Below are 17,958 nucleotides of genomic sequence, written 5' to 3' on the forward strand. Positions count from 1 at the left end.
CAAGGTATTAAAACAAAATGGCTAATTGCCATTTTCTCTTCCCCCACCCTGTGAGATGAAAGACTCACATCAGAAGGTCTTGTGCTCCTTGTGATGCTAACTACCTGTGGATTCTTTGCAAGGCTGCCACAGCCAAGATGGCAGTAGATGCTATTGACTGGGCTATGAGCACTTCAGTTCTAGGGCTATGAGCACTTCAGTTCTTTCTATGTGGCTTTGGGTTCCTTACAGCATGTAGACTAGATTCCAAGACAGGAAGAAGAACTTGATGATCTTAAGTCTTCAGCTTAGTGTCCTCAGAGCATCACTTATGCCACATTCCATAGGTCAAAGTAATTACAGAGTCAACGTAATTCAGGAGTGTGACATCACTATACTGGGAGAAATAGTGGCACTTACCCAGGTAGGCTACTGCCCCAGCAGATAGTTGGGCCATAGAGGGAGGAAGAGCGATGTGCAATGGAATTGAATAGCAGGAAAGGGCTAGGTCAGAGATCAGCAATCTATGCCCTAGGCCTAATCTAGTGCACTTCCTGTTTCTGTAAAAAATGAAATTTTATTGTAACATAGCCACGTCCATTTGTTTACCATATTGTCTATGGTAGAGTCTAATACCAGAGTTGAGGATTACCAACAGAGACTTTATGTCTTACAAAGCCTTAGATACTGTCTGGCTTTTTAGAAAAGTTTACCAACACAGAGACCAGTCTTGTTGCTTTGTAAATCTTGTTGGTGTTGTGTGTGTGTGTATGTGTGTGTGTGTGTGTGTGTGTGTGTGTCTGTGTGTGTGTGTGTGTGTATGTCTGTGTGTTGGTACTTGGGCTTGAACTAAAGGTCTCACTTGATTTTTTTTTTAGCTTACAGCTAGTGCTCTGCCACTTGAGTCACACCTCCACTTCTGACTCTTTGTTGGTTAATTGGAGATAAAAGTCTTATGGATTTACTCTGAATCTCATTCTTCATGTCTCCGCCTCCTGAGGATCTCAGGTTATAGATGTGAGCCACAGGCACCCATCCATATTCTTGTTGAGTGATCTGAATTTTATTCCATGTGTGATATTTTTTCCAGTAGTGTGTTTAAGCTAATGAGCTACATTATCTGACCTATATTTAAAAAGATCTGCTCTGGGAAAGAGTCACAGGATAATAAACTTGAAAAGCAAGAAACCAGTCCGCCAATAGCAACAGTACAGATAAGAAGTGAAAGAGTGGGAAACAGAAACAGAAGAACTTGTTTTATGTATGCAGAAGTGGCCCTGAGGGCTTGCTGAGGCTGATTATGGGAATAAGAAAATAAGAGGCAAGGAGGACTTCTAAATTTCTGGCTTGAACAACTGTGTGAAAGATGATGCCATTAACTGAGAGAGAAGGATTTGGAAACATGCCCACTAGGAGAAAAAGCAGCAGGTTTTGATTTTGAACATTACTAGTTTTGAGCTGTTTTTCAATCATTCTAGAGACAAAGTCAAATAAGCAGCTAAATATTTGACTCTGGAGCACAAAGGACAGATTTGAGCATCACCAGCAATAGATGGTGTGTTAGTTTTCTGTTGCTGTAATGAAATACCTGAGGCTGGGAGCTAAAAAAAAGTAGTTTATTTAACTCACAGCTGTGGAGGCTGAAAGTCAAAACAACACATTGCCAGTTCTGGTAAGGGTTCCCCTGACCCAAACACCTCATGGTAATGTATATGGTGAATGGTACCAAGGTGGGAGGGAGTGATAAGGGTAGCAGGTGGAGAGGGGGAGTCTTGCTTGTTTATAACAATGCTCTCCAAGAACTAATAGTGTCTCACAGGAACTATATTATCTCCTGCCTTGGGCAGCACTGTCAATGACATATCACTATCCTCAACTCTTTTATTTTGGTGTTAGTTGTGGTGCTTGAACTCAGGGCCTGGTGTCCTTGAGCTCTTTTGCCCAAGGCTAGTGCTCTACCAGTTTGAGCCACAGTACCACTTCTGGCTTTTGAGGGGTTAATTGGAGATAAGAGTCTCATGGGGACTTTTCTGCTAGACCTAGCTTTGAACCTCAATTTTCAGATCTCAGCCTCCTGAGGAGCAAGGATTACAGACATGAGCCACCTGTTCCTGGCTAAAACTGAGCTTTACTTTCTTTTTTTGCCAGTCCTGGGGCTTGAACTCAGGGCCTGGTGCTATCCCTGAGCCTCTTTGTGCTCAAGGATAGCACTCTACCATCTGAGCCACAGCACTACTTCCAAGCCCTTAAAGGTCCTACCACCTCTTAACATTGTTGAGTTTATTACCCAAGAAACACTGAGGAAAAAAACAAACAAACAAACTGAAATCCAAACCACAGCAAATGGCATTGAAGGCCAGAGGCCTGGAAAGGTATCTGCAGGGAAATGATGTGAAGAGAATTGAGACCTGTGAATACTAGAAGCTATCAGCAATAGGGAAGTCAGTATTGGAAATTTCAACATGTCAGCCATAGTGGACATACTTGGAATCCTAGCACTGCGAAGGGGTGAAGGCAGGAGGATGTGAGTTCTAGGCCAGCCTGGACAAGATGGTGAGCTCTTATCTCAAAAATAACAGGAAACAGAAAAAAAATCATTGAAAAAAAAGTCTAGTAAATCCAGAGGATGCTGGGCAACTCCCATCTCACAAAACATTTCAAGCTGGAAAGAATGGTCCCACTGCGGTGGAGGCACAGGTCATCAGAGAAGTGACCACCAAACTCAGCAATATGAGGTCTCAGCGATACATTGGCTTGAGCTTTTCAGTGGGAAGATTTGAGAAAGCCACAGGATGTAGGCAAGTGGAGATTTTCAAAGGAGTTTTCTCCATACTGAGAGGAGACCTGCAAACCCACTAAGCCAGCAGTTTCATTTCCGCTGGGTGTACATACTCTTCCTTCCATACTTCTTAAGGAAGTTTGGTCATGCAAAGTTGGAAAATTTGCTGTGAAATCTAAGTGTGTGCATTTACAAAGAATAAGCAGATTTTTGTGATTAGGACATAAATGAATCTTATAAAAGCATAAAAGTATCTTTTTGTTTCAATATTTTGTTGTTTCTGGAAAATATTGAAGAGTTTCCCATGACAAAATCTAATACTATTCAAAATAACATTTTAAGATGTGTGCTGGTGGCTCGCACTTGTAATCCTAGCTGCTCAGGTGGCTGAGATCTGGGGATTGCTGTTCAAAGGCTGAAAGAAAAGTCGATGGGTCTCTTATCTCCAATTAACCATCACAAAGCTGGAAATGGAGCTGTGGCTGGAGTGGTAGAGAGCCAGCCTTGAGCAAAAAAAAGCTCAGGGACAGCACCCAGGCCTTGACTTCAGGGCCCAGGACTGGCACAACACACACACATACATACACACACACACACACACACACACACACACACACAATGTTAGTGGATATGGTGGTGCGCACCTGTAATTCCAGCACTTGGAGGCTAGAGCAGAAGGATTACAAGCTCAAAGCTAGCATGAGCTACATAATGAGACCGTATCTCAAAAAAAAAGTTATGGACTGGAAATATAACTCAGCAGTAGCACCCTGCCTTTTCAGGTGTAAAGCAAATACTCTGCCATTTAATATATATAATATTTAAGCACAGACTAAAAGGATGGTGTCAAGATAATTTTATATCTAAATCCATTCTGATGGTCTTTAAAGATAGCATCTGACCCTCCAGTCTAAGTGCTGAACAATTTACCATACTGTTTTGTGCAGGCTGACCAATTAGGTTACCTATCCTGTTGGGTCTATAAAAAGTTACATGAGTCATCATAGTTCTGTCCTTGCCATGAGCTAATTTAGAAACTCAGCTCCATTACTCAAGGATTGTGTAGCCCTGAGTAAGTCACTTAACCTCTGTGGACCCAGCTGCCTCTTTTGTCAATCAGTGATGAAAGAACGATCTTGTCATGTATTAAAGATTGGTTAATGTACCCTGGCATGCATGCCTGTAATCCAAGTACTTAGGAGGGCTGAAAATGTGGTTTAGTGGTAAAGTGCTTGCCTAGCATGCACGAAGCCCTGGGTTCAATTCCTCCATATCACATAAACAAAAAAGCTGGAAGTGGCACTGTTGCTCAAGTGGTAGAGTGCTATCCTTGAACAAAAAAAGCTCAGGGACAGTGCCCAGGCCCTGAGTTCAAGCCCCAGAACCAGCAAAAACAAACATTTTTTACAAGGTCAAGAGGATACATTTCAAAACCTTTCCTAAGTACAGCAAATGCTGCCTGTGACCTGTGCCAGAAGCTTGAGCTTTGGCAAGAACTGCCATATGCTGGCAGCACTTACCTCAAGCATCCCTGTGGAGTCCCTCAGATTATTCCACCTCAGAAGTGGAACTGTGGCTCAAGTGGTAGATTGTTAGCCTTGAACCCAAAAGCTCAGGGACAGTGAGTGCCCAGGCCCTGAGTTCAAGCTCCAGGACCAATATTTAAAGAAGCTTGTAACTACTTAGAAACTGAGTCTTAACTAAGTCAATGTTCATTTAAGTATCTGTTTATGTCAAGGTCTTTTAAATAGCCATCTTATAACTGAGTATGTAAAATTGTAATGGTAATTGTTGCTATGTACTTCTGTTCCCCAAGTAGGTGAGTAGGTGAGCCTTCCAGGATACAAAGCCAAGGAAGAAATGCCCTCTAAATTAACACCTCCCCCCAAAGAAAAGCCACCAGTGAAAGTACTGCTTTACCACTTTATTCTCTCCACCCATACTCCTTCCTCTCAGGTTCTTCTCCCAAAGAGGATACTTCTACCCAAGACCTGAGTCCTTTTCTGAAATTTCCTTTCCTGGAGAATATAACCTAAGACATGCATCACTGAGCATGATGGTGGTGATTGACTTTTGTCTGTGCCAACACTAGAACTTGAACATAGGGCCTTAAGCTCTCTCCTGGCTTGCTTGTTCATAGCTAGTACCCTATGACTCGAGTCACAGCTCCAGTTTAGCGTTTTGCTGGTTAAATGGAACCTCTTAGACTTCCAGGCTGGCTTGAAACCTTGATCCTCCAGATCTCAGCCTCCTGGGTGGCGAGAATTAGACGTGTGAGATACAGGTACCCAACAAATTTTGGTTTTGTTTCTGTTTTCAACATTCAGAAAGAAGAGCTACTGAGAAGAGATACTTTCCATGTTGATTAAATGGGGACTGAGTTCTGCTCACAGTAAGCTTTCTAGCTGATGGTGCATACAGCTGCTGGTGTTACAAGTGTGGCTGGGGGTTGTTTCTTACTCCAAATCCAGTGGGATGGGGGGGACAGGAGAGGGGTGTGATGGGAAGCAAAGGAATGGAAACAGAGTCAGATGTTCAAAACAGACCTCTGAGGCCTGAACCCAGGTTATGGACAGAACAAAGCAGGCAGGATGGACCTGTAAAGACAGCAAGGGTGAAGGCCTCACTTCCTGACACTCGTGAGAGGGGCTGCCATGCTTAGAGCAAGGCTCTCATAGTCCCGGTGGATCTGGGACTACATCCCCAAAGGTGTATGTGTTTGTACAAGAGGAAAAGAAAAGGAAATGAAGAGACAGTACAAAAAGAAGTCAGTTGGCCCAGGGAAAGCAAGCGCACCTTTACCCTAAAGGCATATTTATAACCCAGGAAAAGGAAGAGTAGAACAAAATATCACCATATCCAGGGGGATTTCCAAGAGGAGTCAACAATAACCAAGGAACCAAACAATCACTTGCCTTCCTTCCTATCAGTTTTGTGAGGTCATTCCACCACCACCCCCAATTGTAGGCTTCTAGAGGAGCTGTAGCTATACTGTTTCTGAAGAAATATTTTCCCAGGTGCTACAGTTACGGAGTAAATTTTTTTGGCCAGTAGCAGGATTTGAACTCAGGACCTCACACTTGCTGTGCTGGCACTTTACTATTTGAGTCAGCCACAGGCTGGCCTTTTCTTACTTACATTACATGGACATTAAGTCTCATGGATTTTTCTGCCCAGATTGGCCTTGAATCTCAGCCTTCCAGATCTTAGCCTCCAGAGTTGCTAGATATTCACATGAGCCACAGGCCCAACTTACAGAGAAAAATTTAAATGGCTGAAATTTGTTTTATATAGAAGTCTTAAGTTCACAACAGAATTGAATGGGGAGAAAGGCGCTTCTACTTATGTATAGCTTCCTTCTCTAACAACATCTCCAATCCCAGTGGCAGATTTGTTATAACTGATGAAGCCACACATACACAGCATCATCACCCAGAGGGCATAGCTTATACTAGGATTCACCTTGGTGTATGGTCTATAGGTCTTGACAAACATCTAATAATGTACACAGACCATTGTAGAGTCATACAGAATAGCTTCATTGCCCTAAAGACCTTCCTGTAAGTTGGTTGCCAGTGGCTCACACCTGTAATCCTAGCTACTCGGGAGACTGAGATCTAAGGATCATGATCTGAAGCCAGTCTGGGAAGGAAAGTCTAAAAGATTCTTTTCTTTTTTGAATATTTTTATTAGCTTCAAGTAATTGTGCAAAGGAGTTGCCATTCAACAAAGCAGTTTATGAATATAGTGAAGGAAGGGGTGGACTGATTGGGGGGGGGTGAGAATATTAAATGGGGTAACAACCTGAGATTCTTATCTCCAAATAATTGCCAAATAGCCAGAGGTAGAAGCTGTGGCTCAAACAGTAGATCACTAGCCTTGAGCCAAAAAGAAGTTCTGGGACATTGCCCAGGACCAGCACAAAGCAAAACAAAGAACAACAACAAAAACTCCTGCAGAACAATTTACTCAGAGTCCTTGTCCCAGGACCTGAATTCAAACCCTATAACCAGTACAAAATAAAAACACAAACCCTCCTGCAGAACATGTTTTTTAAAGACAGGATGTTATTACAGGCTGGCATCAGACTTGGAGTCCTCATGATCCTGCCTTCTATCTGCTCAGATCACAGTCATGTTACAACCATGCCCAGCCAAAGTGCGGAGCAATGTTAATTCCACTAGGAAGCTGAGTGGTTGGCTGTAAATGCAATTGTCCAAGTTGGATAGCAAATACCTTGTGAAATAAGTTGGATTTTGCTGCAACTAACAGCAGATCAGAACCCTCTAATAAAGTTGTCATATAAAAATCCTGACCCTGCTTGAAATGGTTGTTTTATTAATAATTATTTATTATTATTATTATTTATTATTATAACCACTCCTATGCCACCACAATCCAACTGATGCAGGATAGAAAACAGGAGCTAGGAATCTAGAAATCAACATTGTTTCCATGGAAAGCTTGGCTAAAAACACTCTATTTTCTTTGTTTTAAGCTTCACAATTCTCACTAAATTGTAACATATAGTTAAAAAGCAAATAAATGGATCATCAGGATGTAGTTTCCTTAGTTAAAATCCTTGCATGGCAATGTCTAGTCTCAAAATGGCCTCATCTTTTGCAATGTTAATTTTAAACATCTACTTTATGATGGACTCGAAAACTCTTCCAGATCATGTGGGAAATTAATTTTAAAAAGTGAGAGTTGAGGGCTTGGAATGTGACTTAATGGTAGAGTGCTTGCCTAGCATGCATAAAGCTTTGGGTTTGATTCCTCAGTTCCACATAAACAGAAAAGGCCAGACGTGGTTCTATGGCTAAAGTGGTAGAATGCTAGCCTTGAGCAAAAGAAGCTCAGGGACAGTACCCAGTATCCTGGGTTCAAGCCTCAGGACTGGCAAAAAAAAAAAAAAGGAAAAAAAAAGTGAGAGTTGAGGACCAGTCACTCATACCTGTAATGCTAGCTGTTTGGGAGACAGAGAAGTAAAGACTGCACCTTGATGCCAGCCTGGGCATGTGAGACTTGTCAACCAATACCTGGGCACGGTGGCATGTGTCTGCCACCCCAGATATGACAGGCTCCCTGTGGTCCAGGTGCACGTCCAATCAAGAAGCAAGACCCTATCTCAAAATAAACAGTGCAAAAAGTGCTGGAGGAATAGCTCAGCAGTAGCACCTGAGTTCAAACCCCAGTATTACCCAAAAAGGGCAGGAGCTGGGATGCAACTCTGGGAATGTGACTGCGTTCCGTCTCCAGTGGAGAAGGTGTGGGGGGGGAGAGGAAGGGAAAGGAAAGAGAAGGAGGATAAGAGAGAAGAAAAGGAAAGACCCAGCTCTTTTTGTTTTTAGTTGCTTTTGCCCAGGCTGCCCTTAGACTAACATCCTTCTGTCTCTTCTTCTTCTTCTCTTCTTCTTCTTCTTCTTCTTCTTCTTCTTCTTCTTCTTCTTCTTCTTCTTCTTCTTCTTCTTCTTCTTCTTCTTCTTCTTCTTCTTCTTCTTCTTCTTCTTCTTCTTCTTCTTCTTCTTCTTCTTCTTCTTCTTCTTCTTCTTCTTCTTCTTCTTCTTCTTCTTCTTCTTCTTCTTCTTCTTCTTCTTCTTCTTCTTCTTCTTCTTCTTCTTCTTCTTCTTCTTCTTCTTCTTTCTTCTTCTTTTTTTTGGTCGTGGGCCTTAAAACTCTGGGCCTACTACTCAGCCCACAGCACCACCTCCAGTTTTCTGAGTGGTTTATTGGAGATAAGAGTTTTATCTCCGGGTTGGGAAGGTGGCTCAGTGGTAGAGCGCTTGCCTTGCATGCATGAGGCTCTGGGTTTGATTCCTCAGCACCACATAAGCAAAAAAGAAAAAAAGCCAGAAGTGGCGCTGTGGTTCAAGTGGTAGAGCGCTAGCCTTGAGCTGAAGAGCTGAGGGACAGCGCCCAGGCCCAGAGTTCAGGCCCCAGGACTACCCCCCCCCCCAAAAAAAAAGAGTCTTATCTCCTGCCCCGGCTGGCTTTGAACCACGATCATCAGATCTCAGCCTCCTGAGTAGCTAGGATTACAGTCGTGAGCCACAGGTGCCTGGCATTCTGTCTCTACTTCTTGAGAAGATGAGTTTCAGATGCACACAACCATACTCGGCTTTTGTTGTTGTTGTTGTTTTGAGACAGGGTCTTGCCAGCACAAAACAAAACAAAGAACAATAGACTGGCCTTGAACCTGCAATCTTCCTGCCTCTCAGGTGCTTGAGATTACAGGCATGTGCCACCATACCTGGCCCAAATTTTCATGTGCCATGTATACTCAGTCCCCAGTTCCAGGGACTACTAAGCCACCACTGATTTGCTTTCTGTATGTATGGTCTTATCTTTTCTAGACATTTCATATAAATGAGATCATACTGCATGATTCCTTGTTTCTTTTACGTAGTATACTGATTTTGAGGTTCACTTTGTGATTAGTTTTCTTGCATGGTTTTTTGTTGTTGTTTTTATCTATTTTTTTTTGTGTACCAATACTGGGGCCTGAACTCAGGGCCTGGGCGCTGTCTTGGAGATTTTTTGCTCTACCACTGAGCTACAGCTCCACTTTTAGCTTTTTCCTGGTTAGTTGGAGGTAAGAGTCTTACAGACTTTTCTGCCTGGGATGGCTTTGAACTGTGATCCTTAGATCTAAGTAGCTAAGATTATAAATGTGAGCTACCAGTACCTGGCATTTTCCTCCATCTTAAAAGAAAATTAACTGTATTGGTCAAAGAAAATTTGTTTTCCCCATTTTACCCTCTTTTTCATGTCTGCAAATTTAAATAATTTATATATTATTGCCCTTGGTGAAGATAAAGTTGGTATTCTGTATTCCTTTTCCTTTGCCACTAAGTGCTTTTAAAAATAATGGTAGTCGGAAGTGGCGCTGTAGCTCAAGTGGTAGAGCGCTCGCCTTGAGCTGAAGAGCTGAGGGACAGCGCCCAGGCCCAGAGTTCAAGCCCCATGACCAACAAAAAAAAAAAAAAAAAAAATAATGGTAGTAAGTTTTCTTCTTTTTATTTTTTGTCGGTCATGGGGCTTGAACTCTGGGCTTGCATGCTGTCCTTGCGCTCTTCAGCTCAAGGTGAGTGCTCTACCACTTGAGCCACAGTGCCAGTTCCTGTTTTCTAGTGGTTTATTAGAGATAATTGTCCTTTGGACTTTCCTGCCCGGGCTGGCTTTGAACTATGATTCTCAGATCTCAGCCTCCTGAGTAGCTAGGATTACAGTGTCTACTCACCTAGACACTGAACAAATGGTAACTGCACTTTATGGTTATAGAACTATGTCCCCAACAGTCACTCATTCATTAAAGAAATTCAAGCTCTCAGGGCTGTGTTCATATGAAAATCTAACCCAGTGAACCTAACAGTCTGGTCCTAAGATTTTGTGTTACAAGTCAAGGTATTTATCTGCATAATAGATAAAAAGCACAAAAGAGAAATACTTCAGAAACTCACTTTCCTTCACCAATATACAGGAACCAAAATAGTCACTTCTGACTCTTTATCCTCAATTCACTGAAGTTTACACATAATAATAATACATGAGATCTCAGTCATAAGTCATTGCAATTTCACATTCTTCAAGATGAAAGCACACAGAGATTGCTTAGAGGAACCACCCATGAAAATCACAGACCAAGACACATGGAGGGAGAGGAAGTGTCAGAGTCAGGCTAGGGGAAGCCCCTTTCAGACACATTGTAAGCACAAGCAAAGCTAATGTGTACCATGTCTCCCATCTGTTTCAGAGTCCTTTTGTGTTTATCATGAACAGCTGTATTTAACTCAGCCCACCCCGCAGAAGCAGTCATCAGCTCCCCATCCTGCAGACACCCACTACTTTGTAATATAAGCCCCTCTCCCCGACCACCACACATGCATACTCTGCACTTGGTCTCAATGTCTGTGGGCTGCTAGGCTACAAGCTACCTGGGCCCACAAATGGAAGTGGCCAGTAGTGCTGGAAATAGTCACCTTCTAAGAGCTGAGGGGTAGAAGCTAGTAAGTCCCCAGTCCCCTTTCCCCTGAGGGACAAATAGAGTCTTATTCTGTACAGTCTCAAGGATAGTCTCCAGCAAGAAGGAGGATCAGTTGCCCTCAGCTCTAACCTGGTCACACATGTTTTTGTACTTTTCTTCCACCCATTCTTCACCTTTTTTGTGTGTGTTGATCCTGAGACTTGAATACAGGCTTGGCTTTTTAGCTCAAGGCTGGTGTTCCATCACTTAAACCACACCTCTGCTTCTCAGAGACTTATCTGCCTGGGCTGTTTTTGAACTGTGATCCTCAGATCTCAGCCTCCTGAGTAGCTGGGATTACAGATATGAGCCACTGATGCCTGGCATTTTTTGGCTTCTCTCTCTCATGTCACTTTCCCACTTGCTCACTCCAATTCTTCAGATCATTTCCTAATACAAATGTTCTTTAACTTACATGTCGATTAAAAACATTCTAAATTGAATATATAAGTCAATAATGCATTTAATAGACCTAACTTTCACAGTACCACAGCCCAGACCTACTTTAGAAACAATTCCAGTGGCCTACAGTTGGGCACTAGATAAAAGTGTTGAGTATCTTGTATAGTTTGTTGAATCCTGTGCTGGTGGTTTTATGGGTATTACAAAGCTGGAAAAACCGTAAGTTGAACCATCACAAGTTGGCATCCATACTTGCTCTGGATCCTGTGCATCAGGCTTCACTTTGGGGAAGTCCTACGAAGACATCTACCTAGGTTGTACCAAGTAAGACTTTAGTGATTCCATTATTACTATTTCTTGGGTCTGGAAATTTCAGGATCTGAGGAAGACCCAGAGAAATCATGAGTGTGTTACAAAATAGTAGCTCTGCCCTCAAACTGTCTCACCCTTGGTGACCAGTCTCTCTAATTGTAACTTAAGCACCCTGAAGTCTGGAACAGGCAGGGCAGGAAGCTGAATATGGTGCTACAGGTTGGCACACATTTACTGGTTTAGTTCTCGTAACAATCCCATGAGAAGAGTGCTATGATTGCCTCATTTCACAAAAGGGGAAACTTGCAGCTTGACTAATTTAGCCAAGAGCAACACATCTAGAATGAGGGGAGTGGGGATCCCAGCCCGAGCAGCCTGGTTCCTGTGCTGGAAGCAGAGCTTGAGCTCGTGAGAGGTGTTTGGTAAATGCTTGATTTGGAAGTGACTACATCTGGAGAAAGAATAGCAGGTGACCTACAGAAATCTGTCATAACTCTGAACCATGAAACCCTTTGGGGTCAGGTAAAGATTTCATAATTACACGAAGCTTTCTCCAAAAGAATATGCTTAAATGCATTAAAAGAAAAAAACAGAATTATAAAGGAAATCCATTATATTTAAATGCATTTATGGCAATATTACCCAAACTTGTGACATAGCTATTCCCTGGGAGCAATTGTGTGTTAGGAGGGGCTACATGAATGTGTGGAGGTCCCTTCATGAGACAGTGACAGGTATGGGCTGTGCTGCTGAAATGGCTAAATGGTGTCAGAGCAGATGTCCTGGTGGCACCAGCACCCTCTACCCTCATAACTTTCTAAAATAGGGGTTTAAGTGTGTTTTGCACAATACCCATACCTTTCAGTGTCTGCTCGTATCTACTATGAGTCTAGGGTGCCCATGTGAGTGGAATTCAATAATTTACCTCACTAACCTTTAATCAGTGCCTACCATCTTCTGAATGTTTCAGCCTCAGTTTCTCTCCTGCTTTCCTCTATGTACCCACATTCTGGTACTTTGTGGGGCCCGCAAAGAAGAACTTTCTGGTTAGAGTCTTTTCTTTCCAGCTGAAACTTCTTAGCAAAGTCTTGTCAGATAGCCCCTGTTCCAGATGCGATCACTCTCTCCTCCTCAGAGCACCCATCGCTTCCCATTTTAACAATGCAAAGGCCTCTAATCTAGCACTGAAAGGGAGTAGGGGAAAGGGAAGAGAGAAAAATAAATAAATTGCTTGCTGAACTACTGCATAGCTATTGTAAACACGTGTCAGGGCCTGCTGCATGAAACATATCTCACCAATCCTTGCAGAATTTAGAGTTCAGAAAATGTTAGTTAAAGCTGGCTTAGAGTGAGGGCTCGCTCATTCACTTGACACAGGTTTCGGATAAACCTTCACTCAGCATCTCAGTAGATCCTGCCAAATGTCATGGATCTGTGTAAGCCTGGCAAACAAGCTCAAAGGAGTCCCCTAACATTGAAGACTTGTGCTTACCGTAAAATCTGCTGCAAAGATGATATCTCTTCCATCATACATTAATGCTTGTTATTTAAACAGTGTTACTGCTAGTGATTCATGCTTGTAATTATAGCTATTCAGGAGGCTGAAATATGAAAATCATGGTTTGAAGTCAGCCTGGGCAGAAGAATCTGTGGCACTCTTATCTCCAATTAAACAATAAAAAGCCAGAGTGGTGGTATGGCTCAAATAGTATAGCTCCAGCCTTTAGCAAAAAAAGCTAAGCAAGAGTGTGAGGACCTGGGTTCAGGTCCTGATCCTCAGTACTGGCACAAATGATGATGACGATGGTGATGTTACTGGGTTTTTGTTTTGAGACAGTGTTGCTATGGAGCCCCAGCTGGTCTTGAATTTGCCATCCTCCAGCCTCAGCCTCCTCAGTGCTGGGATTACAGGAATATGCCCCCAATGTCACTGTTTGTTTTTTTAAATAAAATGTACATAAAAAGCCTGTCTCCTCCATCTATGGCTTTTCATAACCTCTGGGCTGTCAACAGTCCTGTGTTTCAGGTCCCCAGGCTGAGATGCAGAGATATAGGAGCTTCCTCTTCCTGACCTTGGAGGCCAGGGCACCATTAGGTTGACTCTAACTGGAAGTCCCAAGAGAACTCTCTTCCTGCCTCCGCCTGCAGCTGTATGATAAATACACTGTCTGACAGAACTCTTCTTCCAAGTAAATAGTTCAGATTAGTAATTATTCCAAAACCTATCCATTTTCAAGTCTTTCTCAGGAGTCTTCTGAGAGTGACTCATTCTGTGAAGTGAAAGAACTCGCTGGCTTTTTCCATGAGCTACTTTTGCATTTGTTGTTTTCCTGATTCTTTTGGTGTTGTGGAGACTTCATTGTCCCTGACATGTGGCTTCTTTCTTGTTATTACCGGATATTCCTTTCTCTTCTTTGCATGGGCATGTGTCTAAGTCCTTTCCTGTTGAGTTTTATGTAACTTTTCATATTTTAACTGTGGCAGGGTGGGAAGAATGGAGGCTGTTGAATTGAGGTCTGGCTTCGGTCCTAGCTCAGCTGTAAACCACCTATACAATATTATCCCAGGGCTGGGATGTAGCTCAGTGGCAAAGCGCTTGCCTAGTAAGTGCAACGTCCTGGGTTCGATCCCCAGTACCAAAAAAGAAAAGACAAAAAAATACAGTTAAAAAAAACCCCAAACATAATATTATCCCAATAGTGTAACCTTTCTCAGTCTCAATATGCTGGCCCAAAATAGGAACCATCATGTCCTCTTTCTAGGCTGTGAGAATAAAGGGAAGGTTAGATATGCAGAAGTTTCTTACTCGCTGTCGGCTACACAGTGTGAATTTTCATCCCCTTCCTTCCATGTAATGGTATATAATCTGTGGTCTACAAAACTGGAGTGGTGTGAGTGCTTCTGCAAATGGTTATTCTGCATTGGAGGCTAGGGTCTGTGCTTTTGCCATATCCAACCGATCATGGAATGGAGCATACTGAAGGGATTCAAGAGATGTTTTGTAAAGCATGAGTGGTTAGATAGTGAGTGAACACATTTCTCCACAAGGGCAAAGGATTTGAGGTGGATAGCTATGCATTGTTAAAATCAAATAATTTATATGTGGAACTTACCTCTAAAAATCAACCCAATCCCTACACCTCTGGTCATGGACATCTCCAACACTGAGGATGGGGGTATGCAGCAGGGTGACAAATGCTTGAACTCAAGCATCCCATAATACAAGAGCAGATGGGCAGGGCAGATCACTTGGTAACAGGAGTTAATTGTTAGGGCAGTTACAAGTTAGCAGGCAAAGAGTGAAGAATTGCCCTAAAATTACTATTGTTTCAGTATAAATATATGGTGTTTTTCCCTAGCAAGTAATTTCTGTTTCTGGGCTGCCAGTGACAGGTTCTGGCTGAAGTCTTGGAGGAATGGCTTTGACAATTAAGCATAGCCTTGCAGCACAGATGGTTCGCTGCAGTTGATCGTCTCTGGCCTCACAGCCTGCCAGCTAGGTTCAGCTTTCATTCTCCTCACCATAGCTACAGAGGACTTTCCAAACCATGAGTCAGATCTTAGGGCCATCTTTGCTTTAAAATGTTCTCTTAGGGAGGGGGTAACAATGTTCAAGCGGAAGTGTACTCATTACCTCACTCATGTAACTGTAACCCTCTGTATAGTATCTTTACAATAAAAAAAGAAAAAGAAAAAAAAAAAAAGAAAATGTTCTCTTAGAAAAAAAGCTCAAACCCTTCAGTGGCTATGCAGCCCTTGTGATGTGAGCTAGCCCTAGCTTCCCTCTGTATGGCCTCTCTCCCCATGCTACATCCACAGTGGCTCTATCTGTGTGGGCCCCCCTCCTCCTGCCAATCACCACTCTCTGCCCACATTGCCTTGCACTTGCTGCTTTTCCCTCTGTTTAGAAAGCTCTTCCTGTTCTTCACAAGGCTGGGTCTCCCATCACTCAGGTCTCAAGCTCATTCCCCAGAATGCCCTTCCCTGATTTCCTGAGCTTAAGCAGCTCTCTCCACTTCTCTTTTTCTCTACATGCTTATTCTGTCCATGTTATCTACAACTACCTCAAACCAACCTATTCCCCTTTTTGTTGAGGGCTGCTTTGTTCATTTTCATCTGATGAAATATCTAATTCATGGGGTCCACGTCTCTCATCTACTGCTTTATTGCCAGTACAGAATGGCTGTGATGAGCACTCAATATTCGTACGAGGTGAATAGAAAATCTGTTCCACTGAGAATGAACATCTCATGTAGCACTGCTGGCTTCGCCACATTCTTGCCATAGATGGGAGTGACAGTGTTCCTGCAATGTGGCCACAGGGGACGGGGAGGAGGGACCTCAGACACACACATTGTTCTCTCAAGAGCATTACCTCTGCCAAGTAATGATTCCACATACCACATTCATTCTTAGAAGCTCTTTGGAGAACATTGCAACTTCCAGATTGCACCAAGGAGCTAGCAAACCTGAGTGCGGCTGATAGACTCACTGCTCCCAAGTCCTAATCCAAGTCCAGAAAATGGATGTTCAGTCATTGTTCTTGTATCTGTCCCAGTTATCAGTTTGGATTCCTGTACTTACCAGTCCTCTTGATTAGGGGGCTGGGAAGGTGGCTCAGTGGTAGAGTGCTTGCCTTGCATGCCTGAGGCCCTGGGTTCGATTCCCAGCACCACATAAGCAAAAAGAAAAAAACCGGAAGTGGCGCTGTGGCTCAAGTGGTAGAGCACTAGCCTTGAGCTGAAGAGCTGAGGGACAGCGCCCAGGCCCAGAGTTCAGGCCCCATGACCAGACCCCCAAAAAAAAAAAAACAAAAAAACAAAAAAAACAGTCCTCTTGATTAGAAGTGGCATTGTTCAGGAATGTTTGGAAATGATTCAGTAGTAATAAACGTGGGCTTTGGGTATCTAAATAAAATAAATCTAAATAAAATGGGTATTTCCTGGAAAGATGTAAGAAACTCAGTTCCAGAAGGAGAGTCTAGCATGATGAATATAGGAAGCAAGGCAACAAACAGGGCAGCAGAGGTGAACCAAGGGGACATGAAGGCTTCAGGAACAACTGTAGGCAGGAAACCAACCCCTTTGCTTCCCAGCACATTAGGTGGGCCCTTGCCATTCAATTCCGGTCCTCTCCGAGTTGAGAAAGGGCAAACATGTCTGAAGCAAGGTATTCATGAATGAAGGAAGTGGTACAGTTTCCCCTGCCTGCTCTGCGTGCTGAGAAATGAGGTGATGGTAATATCTTCATCACCTATATCTAACAGGCCCTGCCAGGAAAACTCATGGGGTAAGTGGCCCCATCATGGCTAGGTGAGGCTGAATTGGCAATAGAGTAGGTGTCACAATGTCATGAGTATATTCAGGACTCATAGGTCAGGGAACTATGTACAGCCAGCTGGGTAGGAGACAATATGGAACTTGGCAGAATAGAGGCCAAAGCAAGTACAGCATCTCTGATATAATAACGAGACCTTTCCTCTTATTGACAGAATAGACTAATTGGTGAGTGCTAATCATCACTTACCAGCGTGTAAAAGCCAACTTTTCAGTTTTCAAAAGCTTTTCAAGCCAGTAAAGGTCATGCCACTAGGTTAAAGTTGGCTGTATTTACAGCACTTGAATTGGCAAATGCTACAAATCAGGCCTGTTTTTTTCCTTTCTCAGAGAGCTAGTGAGGTAGTACAATAGTATAATGCCACTTAGATTCCTGGAATAAAGGATGTTTGGTCTTGTCATATAAAGTTTTTTTTAATCATTGTTAATTTTTTTAACCATAAGTGAGATTAGTTTGTGATTTTTTTTCTTTTATAAATCTGGAGAAGTACATTCTTATCACTCAAAGTTTTCCTTCCCCAGCCTCCCATGACCCAGTTTAAATCTCTGATTCTCAAACACCTGGGGGACATTTTCAGCTGAAGATACTTAGGCTGCATATATGAGCGATAATCAGAATCTTTGAGGGTGGATCCTACAGATATTCTGAGGAAATAGAGCTGTTGTAGAGCTCTTGTCCTGTATGCACAAGACCTCTAGTTTCTTCTCAGCACCACAAAGATAAAACAAAAGCTAAAATGAAACAAAATAAAAATAACTCCACAGATAGTTCCTATGTTCAGCTGGTGCTTCTCACCACACACACACACACACACACACACACACACACACACACACACACACACAGCCTAGTTTAGTAGGTTTGGTTGGGCCCTGAGATACTGCATTTCCAACAAGTTTCCAATGATGCCAGTGCTGCTAGCCCAGGGACCCACACTGAGTAGTAGGAATTGAACTACATGAAACTTATCTGTACTTTAAAGATCACATGGTATTGAGCTAAGCAATCATTTCATCCTGGCACTTTTTCAACATCAAATCTCATTACCTCTCAATTTGTTGTATAGAATCAGTGGATTTGAGCCAGAGGTGGTAGTACATGCCAGTAATCCTAGAACTCAAGACAC

Source organism: Dipodomys spectabilis, unplaced genomic scaffold (genome assembly GCF_019054845.1).
Source record: "Dipodomys spectabilis isolate Male_0828 unplaced genomic scaffold, ASM1905484v1 ptg000054l, whole genome shotgun sequence".
Classification (NCBI taxonomy): Eukaryota; Metazoa; Chordata; class Mammalia; order Rodentia; family Heteromyidae; genus Dipodomys; species Dipodomys spectabilis.